This window comes from Leiobunum rupestre, chromosome 3 (assembly GCF_980474605.1).
Source record: "Leiobunum rupestre chromosome 3, qqLeiRupe1.1.hap1, whole genome shotgun sequence".
In the NCBI taxonomy this organism is placed as follows: Eukaryota; Metazoa; Arthropoda; class Arachnida; order Opiliones; family Sclerosomatidae; genus Leiobunum; species Leiobunum rupestre.
The window spans coordinates 73,438,183-73,443,948 of NC_143386.1; the positions used below are offsets into that span (position 1 = coordinate 73,438,183).

Genomic DNA, 5,766 nt, shown 5'->3' on the forward strand with positions numbered 1-5,766 from the left:
GGTTGTACACCAAAAACAAAATTACAATACAATTCAGAAAGCCCTAAATGTATAATGTACCAATTTTTAACATTTTTGGACACTTTCATTAAATTTATGACGTCAGGCGTGCTTGGCGGTCATTTTTCAAGATGGCGTCGGAAGCTCACGCTCTAGAGGGGGGGGGGGACTTTTAGTATATTTTTTTTGGGGTCAAAAACTACCTATGCACCAATTTTCATCTTTATGGGAAAATGTTCCGGGTCAAACCGTATCTGTCCTGGGCTAAAACCAAATACGAACGGTTTCTGCTACATTAAGGGGCTCGTAACGCAATCAATGGGCTGCAATTGCAGTAGCAGTGAATCCTATTGGTCAACATAATCGTTTCTTGGCTGATTTGCGGTAAAATTGGAACAACCTGAGATTGTTTGCAGAAATGGTGACGGATCATCAGTAGCGGCGCTAAGGGTGGGCTGAAGTGGGCTTTAGCCCCCGTGCATTTCTGAGAGGGGCCAAATATTTATATTAAAAGGGCCACATATTCATAATTAAAAAGCCTGATATTTAATTCATGAATTTTCATTATATTGAGAATTTATTATTTATAATTACGCCGGAATTAATATATATAGAAGTTTCATTTCAAATCAAGGAATACCTCTGCGTATTGTTCCATACCAGAGTGACTGAGAAAAATCATTTCACCTCGGGCAGGAATCGAACCTACGACCTTTGGGTTACCGTCCCAACGCCACTACCATTGGACTACCGAGGCCACGAATAATTATTTAGGCTTAAGGACACAATTTACGCTCTGTGTGATACTCTAAGAAATAGATTGGAAGGTAATCACGCCTTAGCCTTACCCGTTGATATAAAGGTATGAAGTAACAGCTTTTAGAATAAAATAATAATGCCTGATACTAAAATATTTTTTTTCAAAGGTTCTTGTAGCAATAAGGTTTTTTGCTGTAGGGTGCTACCAGTTATCAATAGGCCAAGATTTATTCTTGACTGTCAGCCAACCTTCAGTAAGCCGCTGCGTCTCTAAAGTTAGCCAGTGTATTATGGAGTAATGTATGGCTGATAATATTAAGTTTCCTCTCTCTGACGAAGAAGAATTGAGGATAAAGACTGGATTTTGCGATATTGCAGGGCTACCCGGTGCGATAGGGGCCATTGATGGCAGCCACATTGCCATAATTGCCCCTTCACAACAAGATGACCAATTTAGGGAACAATTATACGTGAATCGAAAAGGATTTTATTCCATAAATGCACAAATTATATGTGATCATAAGTACCGCATACTTAATATCAACGCTAAATTCCCAGGATCAGCCCATGACTCGCACATTTTAAGAATGTCACAAGTTTCTGCACATCTAGAGAGGGCGTATATAACCACTAGGAAGAACTCTTGGTTAATAGGCGACAGTGGTTATCCTCTCAGGCCATGGCTTATGACCCCAATTATAGATGCACCAGCCGGTTCTGCCGAAGAGAGATACACCACTGCCTTTACAAAAACAAGACAAATTGTGGAATGCACGATAGGCATTTTAAAACAGGTTTTCCGATGTCTCATTGGACACAGAACACTGCACTATAATCCAACTGCTGCTGGTAGAATTATATACGCATGTTGCGTATTACATAACCTACGAAGAGATGCTAATCATGTACCATCTGACGATGAATTTTCAGACACTGACGATGAATTAGATGAGCCAACTAGACAACAACGAAGAGCTATACAACGCGTAGATGTACCACCTTACATACCTCAGCGAAATGACAATTATTTAAGGGCGGGGGAAAGAGTGAGAGAACAAATCGTAAGGCGATTTAGAAGGTGAATACTTTTTATTATCTGCATAAATTGTTTAAAATTAAAAAAAAATTAAATTTTAAATTCAAATGCAAAACTAATCTTGTACTTTTTAAAATATGAAGTTTAAGGTTTTATTTAGGGGAAATTAAAATTTGAATGTTAAATAAACAAAAAATATTTGTTAATGGTCAAAAACCAACAACTGTTTTGTACTAAATAAAAGAAATGAGATCATTAAATGACTTTTTAAACTTGGAAAAATTGTATTTTTTACAATTTTTTAAAAAATTACTGAATTTTATTAACAACGTCCAAGAAGGCTCGAGAAATTAGCTCCATGGAAGCCGCTTTCGAAGTTTCTGCTTTAGCAATGGTTTCTTGGGCCAAAGCGCTTTTTTGCAAAGCTAATTCTATGCCGCGTAAAATTTCATTTTTATCACGTTCTGTTTGGTTTAATTCGGAAGATGCATTTTCAAATCTTGAAGCTTCCATTAATTTTCCTAATTAAGACAAATAAATAAAAACATTAAACATTAAAAAGTATATTAAAATTACTTTTTCTGTTAGGAGTTTTGTTTGATGGTATTTGACACTTTACGGCTTCGTCACTATCATTTGTTTTTGGCACCGGTGAATCTTAAATTAGTAAATTAGACTTTAAATTCTAATAACATATAAATTATTATTAACATTTGAAAAGTTTTATATTTACTATTTCCAACTATGTTTAAAATAGAAATGGGTGTTAGTAATATTTTGCAAATTAATGTAGTTTGAAAAAGATGGCCACAAGCCAGAACTTAAGTGACCACTAATAAAATTATCTTAGTTTACCTAAATTGCAATTCCAAATTAATAACATACCACTGTTAATTTGGTTATCACTTACAGGCTTATCTACAAGCCTAAGACTAATTGGGGGATCACTCGTTGATGAAGCACAAGGACTGAGAATTATTGCCTCAGAGATAAGTGAGTGTGTATACCGATAAGGGGGCACCTGCGGGCGGGGGAAACGGGCCCCTATAGGGGCCCCCATTTTGCGGCAATATTCGGCGGGGTCAAAAGGTTAGCTGATTTACGATGTTACCCTTATAAAACCTAACCCTGGGTGAATAGGTTATCTGCCCCTATGGCGGTGTGGACAATAAATAGGGTGAAACAGGCCCCTGTAGGGCCCCCCTTTTGCGTACATTTTCGGCAGGTCAATAGGGCAATAGCTGGAGGCACCCCATTTTAGGGTCAATAGATGTTTTACGAGGTTGATTTACGATGTTAGGTCAATAGGTTATCTGCCCCTATGGAGGTGTGGACAATAAATAGGGTGAAACAGGCCCCTGTAGGGCCCCCATGTTGCGTACATTTTCGGCAGGTCAATAGGTTAGCTGATTTACGATGTTAGGTCAATAGGTTATCTGCCCCTATGGAGGTGTGGACAATAAATAGGGTGAAACAGGCCCCTGTAGGGCCCCCATGTTGCGTACATTTTCGGCAGGTCAATAGGTTAGCTGATTTACGATGTTAGGTCAATAGGTTATCTGCCCCTATGGTGGTGACACGATGTTATGCAAACAGCCGGCCCGTCATAGTTAATAGCTGGAGGCACCCCCATTTTAGGTCAAAAGGTTAGCTGATTTACGATGTTATAACCCATAAAACCCAGGTGCTAACCCATTATAGGTCAATAGGTTATCTGCCCCTATGGCGGTGACACGATGTTATGCAAACAGCCGGCCCGTCATAGTTAATAGCTGGAGGCACCCCCATTTTAGGTCAAAAGGTTAGATGATTTACGATGTTATAACCCATAAAACCCAGGTGCTAACCCATTATAGGTCAATAGGTTATCTGCCCCTATGGCGGTGACACGATGTTATGCAAACAGCCTACCCGTCATAGTTAATGTCGGGCACAATTCGAGTTGGTTTTCGCCGACAAACACTTTCGGGCCCCTAAGGGTAGCGTAAAATAGCGGGCGGTTATCGGTAAAAGTGTTTTGGAAAAAAAGAGCAGAATGTATACAAATTATAAGGTTTTATTTAGATATTCAAAGTTACAGTACATTAAGCGGATGAAAACGCTTAAAGATAAAACAATTTAGTTTTAATATATTTATGGTTGGTAGATACCATATTAAACAAATTGTAAAAGTTAAATACACAAAACATATTTTGGTTGGCCACTGTTTCTTTAAAATAGTCAATAATTTTAAATGCTGTTACGTAATTGGACGCATAGCGGACAACGGTATCATACCTTTCATGTTCATCCGATAGAAATAAATTGTTGGGTGCACATGGTTCTTTATACAATATTTCGTAAATTTTACGATAATTATCGGTTATAACGTAACCCATTAATTCAAAGAGTTTTTGGTTCACTTTAAGGAGTTGAATGTGCGAATTAATGAAATATTTGAGTCTGTCCAATTCTCGAGTTTCCGGCGCTTTGATTACGACCGACGCTTCGGATATCGTGCTTTGCAAGGTTAATTCTTTTTGGTCAGACATGGCGGCGGTCACTAGCGCGTCTGATAACGGGAACGGTGATCGAAAGGGCAGCCTTTGTGGATCATTTATTTGTTCCCAGTGGCCGTATAAATCATCCCAGGCGCGCGAAGACATTTCAAAGACCTGGTGTGTGATTTTATTGCATAGAGCTACAGATATATCGAGCTCAGACGTAAAACCCGTAAGTAGTAGTAAACTAAAACTTAGCACTTTTATTTCCAAGATGGCCGCCAAGATGGCCACCAAAACAACCCCCCACCCCCCCAAAATATTTTCCAAAAATTTTTGTCCTTGGAAAAATCGAAAAACATATTTTTGTTTTCAAATTTCACCTTGAAGATAATCTTTGACCTCGACGCCTGACACCTGTACACAACCACTAAGCCTCGGTCTATCAAATCAACAAGTTTGGTCACGATCGGACAAGGTCGAACCGAGATATCGGCGGTAATGTGTGACCCCACCAAATACTTATGTTAATTTACTTTTGGTGTCATTTTTTCGTTTTTTTCGTTTTTTCGCCGTTTAAAATGCTAATTAGTTATTTGCGAGATGGGGAAACGAATTCGCGACCTTCGCTTTATATCCTTGGCGGTTTTGGCCCCACCCAAAATACTTTAATCAACTAAACTAATATAAATAAAGTTTAAAATGCTAATTAGTTATTTGCGAGATGGGGAAACCTTCGCTTTATAGCCTTGGCAACTTTTGGCCACACCCAATCACGTGATATCCAACTAACCCCTGTTGAAAATTAAACTTTATTTACTTTTTGGAAATAAATAAATAAACAATCAATACATAGTTTGCACCCCTACGTCATCAATGACGCAGTTCCAAGTATAGATATAAGAACCAAGAATAAATATTTAATTTGAGCTAGAATGAACTATGCCGCCATTTTGCCGGTGTAGATTTCTTAGTAAAACGGGAGGGTTAACAGTTTCAATCGTCTGTTTGCGGATTTTAATTATTTTCAAATGATTAAGAAATTAGTTTCACGTTAAAAATGGTTATCTGCCTGGTTAAAAATTGTTCGAGTAGTTCAATTACCAAGGGAGAGCGAAAATTGTTTATTCGATAGCGAAGGTAATTGTAAAAAGGATGACCGCAAAGGCCTAACTTTGATAAGCTTTGTCAACTTCTTTTCGTAGATATTTCTGTCGTAATTTGATATTTTATTTAAATAACCCGGCCTTAGAATCTTATCTGACTTTGTTTAGGGCCCATTTAAAATTTTAAAGCATAAATCTAATTAGTTTTGTCGCTTTGACGAGATTACCAACAAAATGGCTACCTATTTAGTAGCTACGCGCGAAATGGTTTGAATTTTTGATCACCCTCCCAGTTTCCTTGGAGACCATAGGCCCCTCCCTTCGGTGCAAACTATGTATACACATTTTAAAACAAATTACAATGGAGCTGGTCAATATCCGCCCA

At 38.1% G+C, this 5,766-nt stretch overlaps 1 non-coding gene across 1 annotated transcript; it reads right to left on the reverse strand.

Annotated features, from left to right (window-relative positions):
* Window positions 1-684: 684 nt before the first annotated feature.
* Window positions 685-757, reverse strand: TRNAT-GGU (transfer RNA threonine (anticodon GGU)). Its single transcript has one exon. It is a non-coding gene; the product is annotated as a tRNA-Thr (tRNA).
* Between the last annotated feature and the right edge of the window lie 5,009 nt (window positions 758-5,766).